This window comes from Manis javanica, chromosome 10, assembly GCF_040802235.1.
Source record: "Manis javanica isolate MJ-LG chromosome 10, MJ_LKY, whole genome shotgun sequence".
Lineage (NCBI taxonomy): Eukaryota > Metazoa > Chordata > Mammalia > Pholidota > Manidae > Manis > Manis javanica.
Window position 1 is genome coordinate 80,396,737 of NC_133165.1, and position 17,202 is coordinate 80,413,938.

Consider the following 17,202-nt stretch of genomic DNA (forward strand, 5'->3'; position numbering starts at 1 on the left):
GTGCCTGCTGTTGACCACTGAAGAGGTCAGCAGAGCCCTGAAGGAGTGCCTTGTGTGCTCTAAGAGGGACTTACACGGAGTCCCACAGCAACATGGGACAATAGAAAAGGGGCCAAAACTCCTTGTCAGGTGGCCGATACACTATTTTGGACCTCTGCCCATATCAGAAGGGTAGCGGTATGCCATGGCTTGTGTGGATTCAGCTACTGGATGATTGGTTGCTTTCCTGCATGTTGTGCAGATCAGCAAACCATCAAATGGAGCCTAGAGCACCTCTTTGCTGCCTATGGCCACTTGCAGGTGACTGAGAGTGATCAAGGTACCCTCTTGACTGGACAAGTGCTACAAGAATGGGTGCAGCAATTAGGAATAAAGTAGAAGTTTCATGTACCAAATAACCCAATCTGGGTATCCTTGATAGAGAGGTAGAATAGTTTGTTGAAATCTTGCCTGAAGTCTGACACAGTCTACAAGGCTTGTCCGTAACCAAAGTTACAGTACAGCTTATGACGTTTGAATGAGCAGCTCCCAAAACGAGCCTTAAGCCCTGTGGACATGCTAACACACATTGCTGCCTCTAATATACAACTGTATATGCAAACAAAAGAGGAGTTATTGAAACCAGGATTATGGCCAGGAGAGCAACATCCTATTGCCAGCCCAGCTGCATTAACTCTGGAGACTCTGTTGAGTGGATGTGACCCTCAACATTTTGACACATGTACCAGTGATGGCTCGCCCTTCTGGCACCTTGAGGAAAAGGTCTGGAAGCTGACCTCCTGTGTGTTCTTTGAGTAATGGCAGAGTGGCCCTCGAAGATGCTGGTAGTGTACCCAAAACATCCAGGAGTAAGAGCGTCTTATGGGGAAGTTTTGTTTTATCTTTATGGCCAATGCATGTACCTCCCATCACTCTATATATTGACCCATCTGTAACTCCCACAGGGAGGGCAGTGAAAGTCTGGTACACCAGACCAAGACAAGGTCCCATTCCCACCACTGTCCTATCACAGGACCAGTCTCTTGCATGTATTCTACTTGATGGACAAGATTTTCCTATGCTGGTGTCATTAAAACATGGATGTTATCTCCCTTAAGGTTATTTTCTTCTACAGTCCTTGTGGCCTGGATGTGCCCCCTGGCTGCAGCTGAGGTGATGATTGTTCTAAACTCCCTACCTGTTCAGCTACCCACTGCCTGTGGAATGGGCAAGCTATAGACTTGATCTGCATAGGACTTTGAACCTAGCTGAATCCTCTGGCTTGAGTGTTATATAAATTAATGTGTTTTTTTAATCAAAATTAGTTCTCAAAGCTACAATTTATTTCTATCTTTTTGTTCTTTGTTGCACAAAATTTCACTCTAATATGCAGTTTGAAGATGCATAGATCTTTATGTTTTTTATCACCAAAAATTATGAAATTTTCCTCACAAAGGATTGTGACTGTTATAAACCTATTGAGTATTTTCTCATGCTGCTTACATTTTAAAAAAAGCATTTCTGAGAATAATTTATTATTCTCTTAGGTTTTGGAGGTCTTGATATTCTGAGTTCCCTGGACTGAGAGAGGTTTTTACATTAATGAAATTAGTTTCTTTTATTTAGCAAACTTACAACTTAATGAATAAACAAAAAGATCCTTGTAGACAGAGATTCAGTAGGATCACTATGGAATTTTGTGTCCTAATCTTGGCAAAGTGTCTGAAACATGCATCTCTGAGGATGAATATAAATCATAATGAATATCCTTAGAGGGTAAGAACATAGAAAGAAAATATTGAGCTTAGAGATTGCAGCACAGTCAACAGGAATGAGACAATTCACTACCCTAAATCATTTTGATTTGTATTTCTGTTATCTACTTTGAGCATCAGATGAGTAATTTTGTCCCCTATTTACCTATGATGTGAAAAATAAAATTATTTCAAAAATTTATCACATAAAATGAAGTTTTTTGATTACAGATTCAATTTACTTACTAGAAATCAATCTTTTCAGATTTTCTATATCTCTCTGGCATAGTCTTGGAAAATTTCTTCTTTCTAAGAATAAATCCATTTCTTCTAGGTTGTCCAATTTGTTGGCATTAATTTTTCATATTAGTCTCTTACAATCAATTATATTTGTGTGGTGTCATTTGTAACTTCTCTTTTATTTCTGGTTTTGAGTCCTCTCTTTTCTTATTGAGTGGAGTCTAGCTTAAGGTTTTTCAATTTTGTTTATATTTTCAAAGGACCAGCTCTGAGTTTCATTGATCTTTTGTTGTTTTTTTAGTCTCTACTTTGTTTATTTCTGATCTGATCTTTATTACTTCCTTCCTTTAACTAACTTTGAGCTTTGTTCTTTTTCTACTTCTTTTAGATGTTGTGTCAATTTGTTTTTTAAGATACTTCTTATTCCTTAAGGTAGACCTTATATTGCTGCAAACTTCCCTCTTAGAGCTGCTTTTACTGCATCCCAAAGAGTTTGAACCATTGTGTTTTTATTTTCATTATTTGCTAATAGTTTCTGAATTTTCCCCTACAATTTTATTGTTGACCCATCAGTTGTTTAGTAGTGTGCAGTTTAGCCTACACATTTGTGATTTTTCCAGTATTTTTCTTGTAACTGACTTTCAGTTTCATACCACTGTGCTTAGAAAATATGCTTAATATAATCTCAATCTTCTTAATTTATTGAGGCTTGTTTTGTAGCCTAACATGATCTCTCCTGGATCATGTTCAGTGAGCACTTGAAAAGTATTTGTATTCTGCTGTTTTGGGACATATCTGCATATCTAGTAAGTCCATTTGATCTAATGTATGTTTCAAAGCAACTGTTTTCTTTCTTTTATATATTTAATATATATTTTATTTAAGAATACTTGATATATTGCAAGTATACAACATAGTGATTCAGCAGTTATCTACATTATTAAATGCTCACCACTAGTGTAGTTACTGTCAACATAGAACTATGTTACAGAAGTATTGACTTTGCTCTCTATTCCCTATGATTTTCCACCCCATGACTAATTTATATTATGATTAAGCTTTGTACCTCTTTATCTACTTCACCTATTTTGCCCACTCACCTCGACCCCTCCCCCATGGTAACTGCTAGTCACTTGTCAGTGCCCATGAGTCTACTGCTGTTCTGTTCATTTTATTTTGTTTTGTTTTTAGTCTCCACATATAAGTGAAATCATATGGTATTTGTCTTTCTCCTCCTGGCTTAAATCACTGCGAATAATATCCTCTAGGTCCATCCAGGTTATTGCAAATAAAGTCACAGTGTTCTTATTGATTTTCTGTCTGGAAGATCTATTCATTGATGTAAAGTTGGGTGGTAAAGTCCTCACTATAGTTGTATTACTCTCAATTTCTCCCTGTGTGTCTATGAATATTTGTTTTATATATTAGGTGTTTCTCTCTTGGCTGTGTACATATATACAATTGTTATACCTTCTTGCTTGTTTCTATTTTTTGCTTATTTTTACTTAGATTTTCTTTCAATTTTCATTGTTCTTTTAAAAGAACTTGTAAACTTCAGAAACCATCTCACTGTCTGTCAGGGTTATACAATTCAACAGTATTTTTTCACTTATAAAAATTTTAGTGGTGTCTTGTCAGTCAAAATGGTTAATGTACATATTGTTAAATGGGTACCCTTTCTTTCATCACTTTCTCATTTTAAATTCTTAAGTAGGGTAATTTCTGATTCCTTTATGTTATTGTGGTATCATATGTTTTCTAGTAAGGTTTCACTTCTGTATTTTTATGTTAAAAATTTTAAATCATTTAGAATATAAGCTGTTTTTGTGTGCATAAAAAGTAAAACTATCATTTCTGTGTCTTCTTTTGTGACTTAAGGTTATTTAAAAAACAATTTTCCCACTGAACTAAAATTTTCCCACTTTTGCCTAACTAGCAAAATAAACCTTTGTATAAAATAAGAGCTATTTGTTAATCTGTACTTTCATAATCTAAGCTGTTCTACTGATCATTTTATGTTCTCCTATGCCAACACCAAATTTGATTTAATTGGTTAAGATAAGTTTTGGTATTACATAAGCAAGTTTCTATTCAGTAATACTCATTTTTCATGTATGTGTTGTACATTCATGGGATTTATTTCTTCCATAGTAACTCAGAGATAATTTATGATATTAGAAAAATTTTTAAAGCTGATTCTAATTACAGAGTTTTGTTAAATTTATATATTGAGTGGGCAAATTTATATTTATTATATATGTTGTATCCATAATGTGATTTATTCTCTGGCAGTTATATTGATAGCTTTGATATGTAGAGACTTATTTTGCTTGTTATGTAAACATGGGAAAATTTTAGTTTAGTAGGAAAACTGCTTTTTATTTAATAATTGCTTTAGACACCAAAAAAACTGAAATGAGAAAGTTTTACTTTATATTCACACACAAACAATACAAATATTGTCAACCTATGTTTGTTTGAATATGCCCTTTATTCATTCTAGTTACTTAATTTTCTTATTAGGTATATTAATTTCCTATTAGGTTTTGTTGTGTTCTAGGTACATAATAATGTTTTCAGGAGGTAAATAACATATTTCCTTGAGGCCATTTAAGTGCATGTCATAATTTTATGTATTTTAATGTAAAAACATTGCCAGTTAAAATATACACAACATTAAGATGCCACTCATAAGGCACATCTATATTTCAAAGATTTAAAAATTTGAAAAGAAATGGCTTGCAGATTCTTTAAACAGAGTAGTTTCATAACTTCATTCTGATAATAATCTCAACTATTTTATCATACATATTATTGTATTTTAAGTATTGCAGTCTGATGTGGAATACCAGTGATAAAAGTGAGCATCTTTATTTGTTTCTTGATTTTAATTAAGTACAGGTGTTTTATTGTTTAATATAGTTTTGTAAATTATATTTATTTATATTTTTAATCTCATTTTAATAGCTCACCAAATTCTCATTATATTTGAAATTTTTAGGATCAATTGCTGGTTTTTATCTATTGATAGTTTGAACTTATTAATCAAACTTATATAATACTCTTTCTTTAATTTGCTATTACAATAAAATCAGGCTGAAATTCATATATATATATACATTTATATAATATATATATATATTTATATTCAAATATGTATACATTTATCTATCATCTGTCACCTGCCTGTAATCTATAATTTATCAATCTATCTGATCTATCTTTGCCCCTGTATAATTAGAGTAAATCTTAACTGATCATAGAGTAAGTTTTGGCTACTTGTTGGGCTCTGCTGAAGTAGTTCCCCACACTCATCAGAGAACTTTAATAGTTTGCCTTATAATGTCTTAATGGCAGTTTTGTTACAGCATTAAGATGTCTTCATACAATTCATTGGGGAGAATTTTTTTTATTGTTTGGGTAACTGAAGTCATGATGAGATTCCCTGTTGTTTACATGGTTCACTGTAAAGAATTCTGGTCCTTTTGCCTCATGAATGTTTAGTCTTCTCTTCCCAAATACATGGAAATTGATGTTTAAGTTTTCCACATCTTGATGAATTTTTAAAAGCTTCTTCATTGGCTGTAGGTCTACCTATTTTGTTGTTGTTGTGGAATCACTATGTACTATCATGATTTTAATGTTATTCTAATTTCTACTGAACTGGTGTTTATGTCTTCTTTCTGATTTTTAAGCTGAAATATGTTGCCCTTTGTTCATATTCATTCGTTTGATAGAAATTTATCAAATTTCTTGAAATTTTTAAAAGAATCAACTTTTAGATTTTCTATATTTTAAATTTTAATTTTCTATCATTAGTAAAATCTATATCCTACATATTTTGGATTAATTTTATGGGTTTTAAAAACTTTATAATGAGCAGGAATTGCTTTATTTTTGGTTCTATTATTTTATAAAATAGTTGGATACATTAATGTTTGCATAATTTTTTATTTCTTCTGTGTATAGCTTTTTTATGTTTTGTATGCATTGTTATGAAGTATCTCTATCTCATTCCATATGTATTTTCTAACTTCCAGAGATTTATGTTTGGATTCATTATTTAATTCTTTATTTGTAGCATTAGTAAATTATTTTTATACAATTTGGAGCATAAAGCCCCATTTTAAATAGACAGTAGTGCATGATACTGTTTCCCACTTTCTCATCCACAGTTTGTAACTCAGAAGAACAGAAAACTTTCTTAGAGGAAATTGTTTTTTCATGAGAGTGGGCATTTATTTCCCCCTAAATCACACTATTAGAGTATTGAATTTATTTTATTCTATTAGTTTTATGTGCTTTCATAACATGGATCCTGACACTTCACCTCCCACCTCCATGTGGACATTCAGCTCAAGTCCCTGTAACCCATAAGTCAACAACATGCTCCTCCCCATCGTTTCCTTTCTTGGGAATCCACAGATGATAGATGGGGTTATTTATCCTCATTTCTAATTATTTTGTTTCTGATACCTTATGATTGCCTACATTTTAACCTTTACTCTTACCTGTATATTAAAAAGAATATTTGTGAGATTTTATCTAGCAATCCTTTTTTTGTGTGATTTTCTAGAGTATTAGAGATACCACTATCTTCTCTCTCAATGGTTCCTTGTATTATTTCCTCATGCCCTCATTCATTCGATTCAGTATTTTATCATAAAATTGCAATTCCTATTTGAATATTTGTAATATTTTATGAACATTTGAGTAATCATTTACTTATTTCAATAATAAGTTACCAGTGTCATAAGAGACTAATGCTTTTTATTATGTTAAAAAATTAAGTAACATGGGGTCATATATATCCAAAATGAATTTATAACAAGTATGCTTCCATTTTCTTTACTGAGACAAATCTCCTACAAGTGGTGGATTAAAAAGCAAAGGAAAGAAATGAGTTGAATAAGGTACAATGTAAGTAAATCTAAAGAGGAACTGAGGAGTATAACAATTGAAATATAGATTATTAAAATACAAATTTAATAAGCTTTAATAGAAAGGTTTGAAACATTCACCTTTTATTTTAACTTTTTATTCTGTGCTATTTTATTTTTTTAAGAATGACACAATTCTTTTGACTGAGTCCTTGAAGGCTTTTTTCACTTGCTTATTTCTCAGTGTATAAATAAATGGATTTAGGGTAGGTGAAATGGAAGAAATGAGCAGTGAAACAATTTTATTAATAGTCACTTCTTCTTTGAATTCAGGTTTCATGTAAATGAACATGCAGGTGCCATAAGTGATGGAAACCATAATCATGTGGGAAGAACAGGTGGAAAAGGCCTTTTTTCTTTGCTGGGCAGAAGGAAATCCTAAAATTGTCTTGGTAATATAAGAATAGGACAGAACTATACATATAAGGGTCACAATAAGGGTCAGCAAAGCACAAACTAAAACAGTTTGTTCCATGAACCATGTGTCTGAACATGATATCTTCATCAGGGGAGAGGCGTCACAGAGAAAATGATCAATGACGTTTGAGTCACAGAATTTCAGATTTAGCTCCAGACTAAGTGGGGAGGTTATGACTAACAATCCAGCCGGCCAACAGCAAAAAACAAGTCTCTTGCAGACCCTGCTGCTCATGATGGTCACATAATGCAATGGTTTGCAAATGGCCACATAGCGGTCATAGGACATAGCAGCCAGCAGAAAAAATTCTGTTACTGCAAAGAGGTCAGTAAAAAACATTTGAACGACACAAGCCTTATAGGCAATGACCTTGTCACCTGTTGCTATGTCATACAAGTACCTGGGAATGCAAGCAGTTGTGAATGAGATATCTAAGAAGGAGAAATTTTGCAAAACAAAGTACATTGCTGTCTTAAGGTGGGGGATCCACAAAGGTGAGTGAGGATGGTCAGGTTTCCAGCTACACTCAGTGTGTAGTTGAGAAATAGACAAAAATCAGGACCTGCAGGTCAGGGTCATCTGTCAGTCCCAGCAGAATGAATGTTGTTACTGTATAGTTTTTCATCACTAGTGGCTTCTGTCCAATCTGCATGCCCAACAATTCAGAGAGATCATTATACAGGTTATATTATCTGTGTAAAATTCGATTGTATCAGTATTATCTTCACTATATTTTCACATTATATTTTAAATCATACTATGGATACAACTAAGTTGATCTGCTACTTTGGTGTGCTTTTATGGGTAGCGAAAAATATCATTTGACTCCTCCAAATTCTTCCCTATTCAGAGCTAAATTAAAAAATCACCATATCGTTATACTTTTGGTTAACAGTTCAGCCTTAGTTAAAATGATTATACATGATATGTAAGTAGACTTATTCTAGAGTTTTGATCAGAACTTGGAGCTTCTATTCCAGCTCTGTAATAAGCTTCTTCCTTCCTTCCTTCTTTTTTCTATCTTTCTTCCATTTTTCCTCTCTTTTAGATAAGTGTATTTTTTCTTATTAACAATGCTAAACCTTACTGGACCACATGGATGCTTCCTTCATCTTCCTTCTACATATCTCTATCAGTGTGCAAGCTCTTATGCTGAATATACTGTTTTAAGCACATTTTTTTGCATCTATGTTTATGACAAATTAATAACAAATTTGTCAAGTTTTTGTTACTTTGACAAATTCACTTAAAATTACCCATATGGTATTTTTATATTATCTTGTTGCCTGTTTCAATTCCTTGAACCTATTATTTCCTGTTTACTTCTGACTATACACTCTCTCACCGTTTTTTGCACAATTCCTGTAATTTTATCATCTGTCACTTAATGAACACTAAATTTCTGTTTCTAGTAAGGAGTAATTTCTGGCATATTGAATTGACTACCAAACATATCTACTTATATATTGAACCACCTACCAAACATATCTGCTTGTACGAATCACATGCATGACCATCTCAATGCTCCTAAAACAGAAGTCATGGTTTTCCCGTGGTAGGTCACCTTCCCTCTTATCCTGTGTGCTTACCAGGCTCCATTTGTCGACCATGTGTTCTGTGGCAGGTATCACAGTGAGCACTTCTCTTGTGTACTTTATCCTATATTCCCCAAACATCACTGGTTTTTAGGTGAAGCATCACTTCCCATGGGAAGGTTTCTGTGATTCTGATGACTATCTTAGCCAACACACCCAGTCCTGGGCTCCAATAACAAATAAAGCTTGTCACTACATCATGTTCAGCCAGGGAATATATTTTTTGGGATTATGTCTCTCTCACTGTGACAGTAATGACAATACAGACCCATGTATATTGTCAATATCTAAAGAATACTTCCTGAATAAGTTTACACATCCTTAATTTACCAAGCATACACAAAGGTACTTTCTTCATATTTGGACTTAAATTCATATTGCTCTGACACTGAATATGCTTATTGAATTTTCTTAGCTATGACTCCATTACTAGAAAATTGTGCGTTTCTTTGCTGTTTTTAAAAAAAGAGCTATTTTTATTAAGTCACATTTTGAAGTGATCTTTACAATTGTGACAAGAATTGTAATTACTTTCTATTCCTTGGTTTCTCTAAAAAGTAATTGTATTTTTATTGACTGTGTCTCCATCTTCACTGTTATCCATTAATACAATGTTAAATGGATTTTTGGGTTTATGTCAAAAACTGCTCCACAGTAACTTTCTCAGACATCAGGAATTAGTTTCTATAGAGGGGATTTGAATGTTTTAATTTTCAAATAGTGTTTCAGTGCTTGTAATCCCCTATCAATAAGTAAAAAAAAAAAAAAATCCCTTTGAAACCACAATTCATTTGTAAATAGTTTGCTTTTATTGCTTTTTTCCTGTACTTTATGCATACTGAAGTAGGAAGAGCATCGCATCTACTAGTTTGCCCAGTTCATATTGTTAAACCACAGGGTGGCAGTCCTCAATCCGGGGAAGCAGTGCTGACCATGGCGCATGGCTTGCCTGAAAACTATAACCTTCCAGGGAATGTTGGGACATATTAAACATATGTATTAGAATAAATTGAGAAGTAGTGAATAAACTCAGAAGTAGTGGAGAAGACTGTTGCAGTCCACCTACTCTTCTGTCATCCTTTCTCCTTCTCTCTCAAGTTGCATATGCATCACTACATAATCTTACTTATGTCAACCTGCTATGGGCATAGGCATTGCTCAAAGCTCAAATTTTTTTTTTTACAATATATTACACAGTATTATAAGGTGCAATTCAATAAACTAATTGACAATGACATATAACCACTGATTTCTGTTTATCTTACAATGAATGTTTGAAAGGAGGCAGAGATTTCTAATGAATGATGTTATACAGCCTGTCTTTTGCAGGGATGAAGGAAGAAATAGAAACATATGTGCATACATGCACAAATTCACTCACACACATGCAATGGGTACTTGTCTTTTACAACTGGAGGTTGATGATGCAACTGACATAGTTTCTGGGTATTCCTTATATTAGGATTCCTGATTATGTACCCATCTATTTACTCTTATGACACCTCATATACATTTTAGAGGCTTTACAAAATATCTGGGTTATAACACATATCTCATTTATCTGATTATGACGTAGGTAGGTGAAATCTTTTTCTCTCAGAGAAAAATGCAGCTAAAATTTCACAAAGGGAAATATTATTAATGTTGCAAAATTTTTTATACTTTTCTCGCTCAGTGGTAACTTCAGCAAGTTGTTTAAATAGAATAATTCTTAGAGGAACTTAGCTAAAAATGGTAAGCTTGATAAATTTTCATGTGAACTTCTTTTCACTTTTGCTTATATACTCATGTTCTCACAGGTTCTCTAAACCGAAAAAAGCTCTCTGAGACCAAAAAAATGTCCCCAACAAATTAGATTGATTTTCTCGTTAAAGTCAAAGAATATTTTCTTAAAAGACATAAACATGATCCTAATGGCAGTGGAATGCAGAAACCCTCTTCTCTTTGAAAGAGCTGGCATTTCAGTGTCTCTGTGTAGGGACAGAGGTTTGAGCAATACAGACTTCGACTTTTTTTTTGTAGTTTGCTCCAGCTGCAGATTTAATGAATAAACAAGAGGTCCTCGGTGATTTACACTCAAAAGTCATCAATGAATGTTGGCAGTAATTTTATTTGGTAAAAGCAAAATAACTAACAAAGAGTGTTCTGGGACAAGGTCCTCAGAGAAAAGAGGAGAACTAAGAGGTTATTTCATTTTCTTATTTTTCTAAACGCTTTATTGAAAGAAGATCAACATACAAAGCTTACAAATAGTTAAAGTGTATGATTTAGTAGGTTTTGATGTACGTACACTCGTCTGAAAACTTTAACACAATCAGAGGAGTGAACATGCCCATCACTCCCAAAGGGTCCTTGCTCATCCTCGTTCATCCCCGTGGCCCCCTGTGACGTCACGCTCTGCACGTAGCTTTCACTTTTAGTTCCCTAATTAATTTGAGTATTAATTTGTTATTGCATGAGAAAGATGCCTAAATTCACTCTTTTGCATGTGGATATGTGGTTGTCTAGTACTGTTTGTTGAAAATGGTATTCTTTTCCTGGTGAATTTGTCTTGGCACCCTTCTTATAAACTAGTTTATCATTATAGTGGGTTGAATAGTCCCTAAAAAGTACTAAGTACTAACCCACAGATCTTGTAATTATGAGCTTGTTTAGAAAAGTGTCTTTGCAGATGTAATTGAGCTAAAAGTTTTGAGGAGGCCCTAAATCTGGTGACTGGTGTCCTTATAGAAAGGAAAGAATACACAAAGAGATACAGGGAAGAAATTCATGTGAAATGGAGGCAGAGATTAGAATCATGATGCCACGAACCAAGGAATTTCAGGGGCCACCAGAAGCTGAAAGAGGTGTGGAAGGATTCTCACCTTTTTTTTCTTTGTTTTTGGGGCAGTCTTTGTGTGGAGAGGCTTTCTGGTTATTAGACAGTGTTTTGGAAAAACTAAATTTGGTGAGAATGAACACTATAGGTAGAGAAACTAGTGAACAGGGTCACTGGAAGGTTTAGAAAAGCACAGAAGAAAGAGCTAATGGAAAGATTATCTGCATGATGTTCCTGGGGGATATTTAAGATATTCGTGGTGACTATATTACTTATACTACTTAGAGAACAATCATTCCTGGTTTGTTCTTAAATCCTTGATTGTGTCTTTAGCTTTATATAATTTTGTATTATTATAGAAGAAAATGGAGACAGAGAAGGGTCAGGAACCACTGGGGAACAGGCCACCAAACATTCTTTAGTACAAGTTAAGTGTTGGGAAAAGGAAAAATATTTGCCAAACACTTGATCTTTGAGTCACTTTTCTTTGCCCTAAGGGTCTTTGAATACTTAAAGTGATCTGAATAACCACTTTAAATGTTACTGATCTATTCTATAAGTGAAAAGATAGGGATTATAAGAGTGAATTAAAAACAAGACTCCCAAAAGAAACTTCAAAATTTCTTCTGTTCCATTCTTCTTTTCCTCCGTGTGTTCCAAATACAAGAAAATAACTTTAAATACAGACTCAGAATAAAAGGAAAGAGATCAACATTTATCATTCTAACACTAATTTTAAAAAAAGGTAGAATCCCTATTTTAGAGGTTTCCTAAAGTGGAATCTTTTACAGATTTGAGCTTCTGCTTTTTTAAAAAAATAGGTGTGTTCATTGTGTTTACACATTTCTCTGTATGCACTGATTGACCTGCTTCCTATAAGGTTTGATATTTTATGCTTTTGTGCTCATTCATCTCAGAGTATTTTCTCATTTTTCATGTGATTTATTCTTTAATACATCGGCTGTTTAGGAATGTCTTGTTTACTTTTCATATAGTTGTAAATTTCCCAAATTCTCTTCACTTATCGATTTAAATTGTTTTATATTGTGGTTGGAGGACATAATTTGTGTGATTTAAATCCTTTTCAATGTAGTGATGCTTGTCTATGGCTTAGTATGTAATGTGTCCTAGGAAATTTCCATGTGCATTTGAGAAGAATGCGTATCTTGCTGTTTGGTGGAGTATTCTATAGATGTGTATTAGGTCTCATTGTTTTATATTGGTGCTGATATCTTCACTTGATAATCTTCTGCCTCGTTCTTCTATTTATTATTGAAAGTGAGTATTTAAGCTCCCCACAAATATTTTTGAATATTGTTTCTTTTATTTTTGCAGTTTTTGCTTCATGTCTTTGGGGCTCACTTGGTAGTTGAATATATATTTATAATTATTGTACCTTACTGAGTTTTATCATTATAAAATGCTTGTCCTTGCTTTTAGTAACAACTTTTGTCATTTGTTTTTTTTGTCTGAAATTAATATAGGACTTCAGCATCTTTTGGTTGGTATCTTTTTGTGAATGTTTTCCTTAAAACCTACTTAGGTTTTAGGTTTTGAATCTAAAGTATGTGTCTTGTAGATAGTATAGAGTCAGATAATATTGACAATGTATTCTGTGATTCTATACCTTTTCATTGAAGAGTTTATTCCATTTATATTAAATGTATTACTGATAAGGTAGGATTTACGTCTACCATTTAGCTATTATGTTTGTATGTGTCTAACATCTTTTTGTTCCTTTGTTCCTACTTTACACCCTCTATACATTAAATCAATATTTTTCTGTGATTTCATTTTAATTCCCTTGTTTCCTTAACTATAAGTTTTAATTATTTTCTTAGGTATGCTGGGAGTTACAATGAACCTCTTAACTTTTAACAAGCTAGTTCTGAATAGCCAAATTAATTTCAGTAGTATGCAAAAGTGTTCAAATGCTACAGTGTTCCATTTTCCTGTCTTGGTAGTATTATTGTCGTAAAAATTACATCTTTATGCATTCTAAGCTCAGCAACACAATTTTATTATTGCTTTATGCAATTGCCTTAAATCAGATGGCAAAAAAAGTGTTACAAAAAGAAAGATAATTTACATGGTCCTTTATATATTATGTATTTACTATTATTGATGCTCTTAATTTGTGTGGATTGAAGTTATTGTTAGTGTCCTTTCTCTTCATCCTGAAGGTCTCTCTTCAGTGTTTCTTGTGGGGCGGTTCTATTAGCTACACATTTTCTAGTATTCTTTTTAAATCTGGTAACATTCTTTAAGGGTAGGTTTGTTGGTAACATAATCTTTACAATAATTAAGAGTATAATTATAATACTATGTCTTTTGCCAACTTGGGGAATTTTTCGGCCATTATTTCTACAAATACACTTTCAAATTCACACTCACTCTCCTCTCTTGGGAATCTGATTATGGGATATTAACTGTTATTGTCCAAATGGTCTCTGAAATTCTCCTCATTGAGTTCTCTATTTTCTTTATGGTTTTCAAACTGAGAAACTGTATACTTGAACTCACCGATTCTGATCATCTATTCTACTATTTGGCCCATCAACAAGTTTTTTTTAACTTGGCTATTTACTTACAATAATACAATCAAATATGATTTTTAAAAATAATCTCTTTTTCCTTGTGAAGAGATTATGTGTGTATGTTTGTTTCCAGAGAATTTGTTATTGCCTGTTGAGGCATTTTTATCACAGCTTTTAAAAATCCTTGTCACATTAATCCACATTTTTACGGATTCATCCTAATGTTATATTTGCTGCCTCTTCACATGTGTGTTGTGATTTCCTTGTTATCCCTGTGACAACTGATTTTTTAATTATATCCTGGACACAATGGATATTGTATTATAAGACTCTAGATCCATTTTAATCTTCTTTTTTAAATAGGCACTTAGTTGAGGATCAGCATGAGAACTGGGTGGATGTTCATGGTCAGCTTCACATTCAGCTCTGCCAACATCAACCCAGTAAAATTGTGCACTGAAATCATATTGCTTCAATGCAGATGTCTGGAGTGGAATATCAGGTCCCACCTCAGTTTCACTGATGCCTCCACAGCGAAAGATGGAGAGTGACTCACATAGCTTCACTGCCTCTGATCATAGAGTTTTATGATCACCTCCCAGCTGGGCCTCACCGTCACCGGGGAAGGGAATGATGAGGGATAGTTTATTCCACTTTGTTGCTATAGGAAGTGGGGAAATCAGAGTCGCCCTCTTGAGGCAGATCCTGAAACTAGTCCTGAGCCAGACTCCTGAGGGGCTCAAGGTCACCAGCGGCACCTCCCCTCACCCCCCAGCTGTTCAGGACAGAAACATATCATCCGCCTATCCATTCATCCTCTTCACTCATCCTCCTTGGGTGCCCCCATCTCCCTCACTTCCCACTCCTAATCCATCTGCAACTCGAATTTGCTTTGCCATTAAGACCCATCCTCAGTTTACCCCCAGTCACCCAGGTCCCAGTCTCTGAGGTGATCCTGCGGGTCCCCCACTGGCCTCCCAGCTTCCACCCCACCAAACAAGCCATTTTGCACACGGAGGCCACCGTCAGCTTTAAATATGCAGAGCCAGGCAGGCCACACCCCTGCTCAAAATCTCTTCTGGTAGGAAGGGGATTTTTAACCTGGGGTCCAGAACCCAGGGGTCCATGAACTTGGGAAACAATTACAGCTTCACTTCCCCTCATTAGCACCGCCAATGATAAGTGAAGGCATTCAACACAATAGCATGAGCAGTCTCTGGGACTCTCACCATTAGAAATCACATCTGAAAATATATACCAAAGATGTTTACGACTATCAAGTACAGTTATCACTGTTTGGGAATTAAGGAGGCATCCTTTCTGCTGCTAGATCTTGATTTGAAATGCATTAGCAGAGAAGCACATACATTTTGCTTTGTTCTTTTAATGTCTTGGTAACTATTTAAATATGATTGATTTCAAACTCAATGTCGTACAACTCAGGAATGGTTAAGCAATGTGTGCTGAAACCATACAATCCAATACACTGAGACCTTTGGATACACACACCACCACAACCGAACTGCAGGTGCTCAGAATTCAGGCTCAGACTGCTCTGGCCTGCTTGGCTCTAGTCACGTTTTGTTCTGGAAAAGGCCAAGTGACGGGCGGAGAACAGACCAGTGTCTGCCAGGGGAGGAGGGGGAATGACTACAGGAGGGCACGAGGGAATCTCTGGTTTGGTGACAGACTTGTTCTCTATTTCAATTGTGGATGTGGGAGTTACATGACAATATGTGTTTATCAAAACTCATGAAACTGTACAAGAAAAAATGTAAATTTTACTATATGCGAATTAAACCAAGATAAATACAAAGTACATTACAAAAATCTTCATATATATATATATACATGTGTGTCTGACTGCTTTCCTTTGTAACCCTATGTGCATTTTATGTTTTAAGAGCATTATTCTGAGGAGAAGACCTGACTGGAGAGAAAAAGGGTCTCTTTTGGCACATGGCCTCTAGGGTGAGAATGGCTCACTCAGCTTTGTATTAGCTGTGTGACCTTGGGTAGAACACTTAACCTCTCTGTACCTTAGTCTCCTCATCTGTAAAAAGGGTACAAATCAGTGCCTATCTCACAAGTTTGCCTTAGAAGAGATAAATTCTATTTCCTCATTTTCATTAAACACCAATAACAGTGCTAGGTAAGTACTATAATGTAACTGCCCTATCCATATCTCCCACTAGATTACAGACTCTCATGGGATAGGGTAGTTTCCTAATCAGCTTGGCACCCACCCCTAACACGAGAGCCTGATAACTCAAGAGGTCATTAGGTCCCAGGCATTTAATATAAATGACTGAGCTAGAGAGACAATGTGAGAACAGAGTTCAGTGACACAATGAAAAATGGTACTGGCAGGGAGGGCAATAGGGCATGGTGGGGACTGTGGCAAACTGCACAGCATGTGCCCCATTTAAAGGCTGCAGTCACCTCTCAGTCCTAGTTGATTCCTGCCCTACAAAAGTATGCATTTAGTGTTGTCAGATCTTTGAGTGTTTTGAAAAAAAGCCAAATTTGTGGGTGTTTCCTGTGAGATCTTCTCATTTCTAAATGCCAGCCACTACTTTTGGTCTCCACTGGTGTTGTGTCCATAGCCAGGTCCTACTTACCATGGTGACGCCCAAGAGGGTTGGGCTGACCAGAAACACTGGGGCCAGGAGCTTGCCCCAACTTCTTTCCCAGAAAGAGTAGAAGAGGTCTGCCCAGCAGACGATCCACAGCAAAAATCCCAAGGCCTGGAAGAGAAATACATACGCATATTACAATGGACAGCACCAGAACTTTCCCCAGTACCCTTGCAAGAAATTCAGCCTCAGGGGAGCCAGCCAGCTCCTAAACTATCAGTCAAGGTCCCCAGATACAGCACATATCCTCTGGAACACAGACAAGGCTTAGGAAGGGTGAGCCAC

At 35.0% G+C, this 17,202-nt stretch overlaps 1 pseudogene; it reads right to left on the reverse strand.

Moving 5' to 3' along the window:
* Window positions 1–7,025: 7,025 nt before the first annotated feature.
* Window positions 7,026–7,956, reverse strand: LOC108407939 (olfactory receptor 6C2-like; annotated as a pseudogene).
* Between the last annotated feature and the right edge of the window lie 9,246 nt (window positions 7,957–17,202).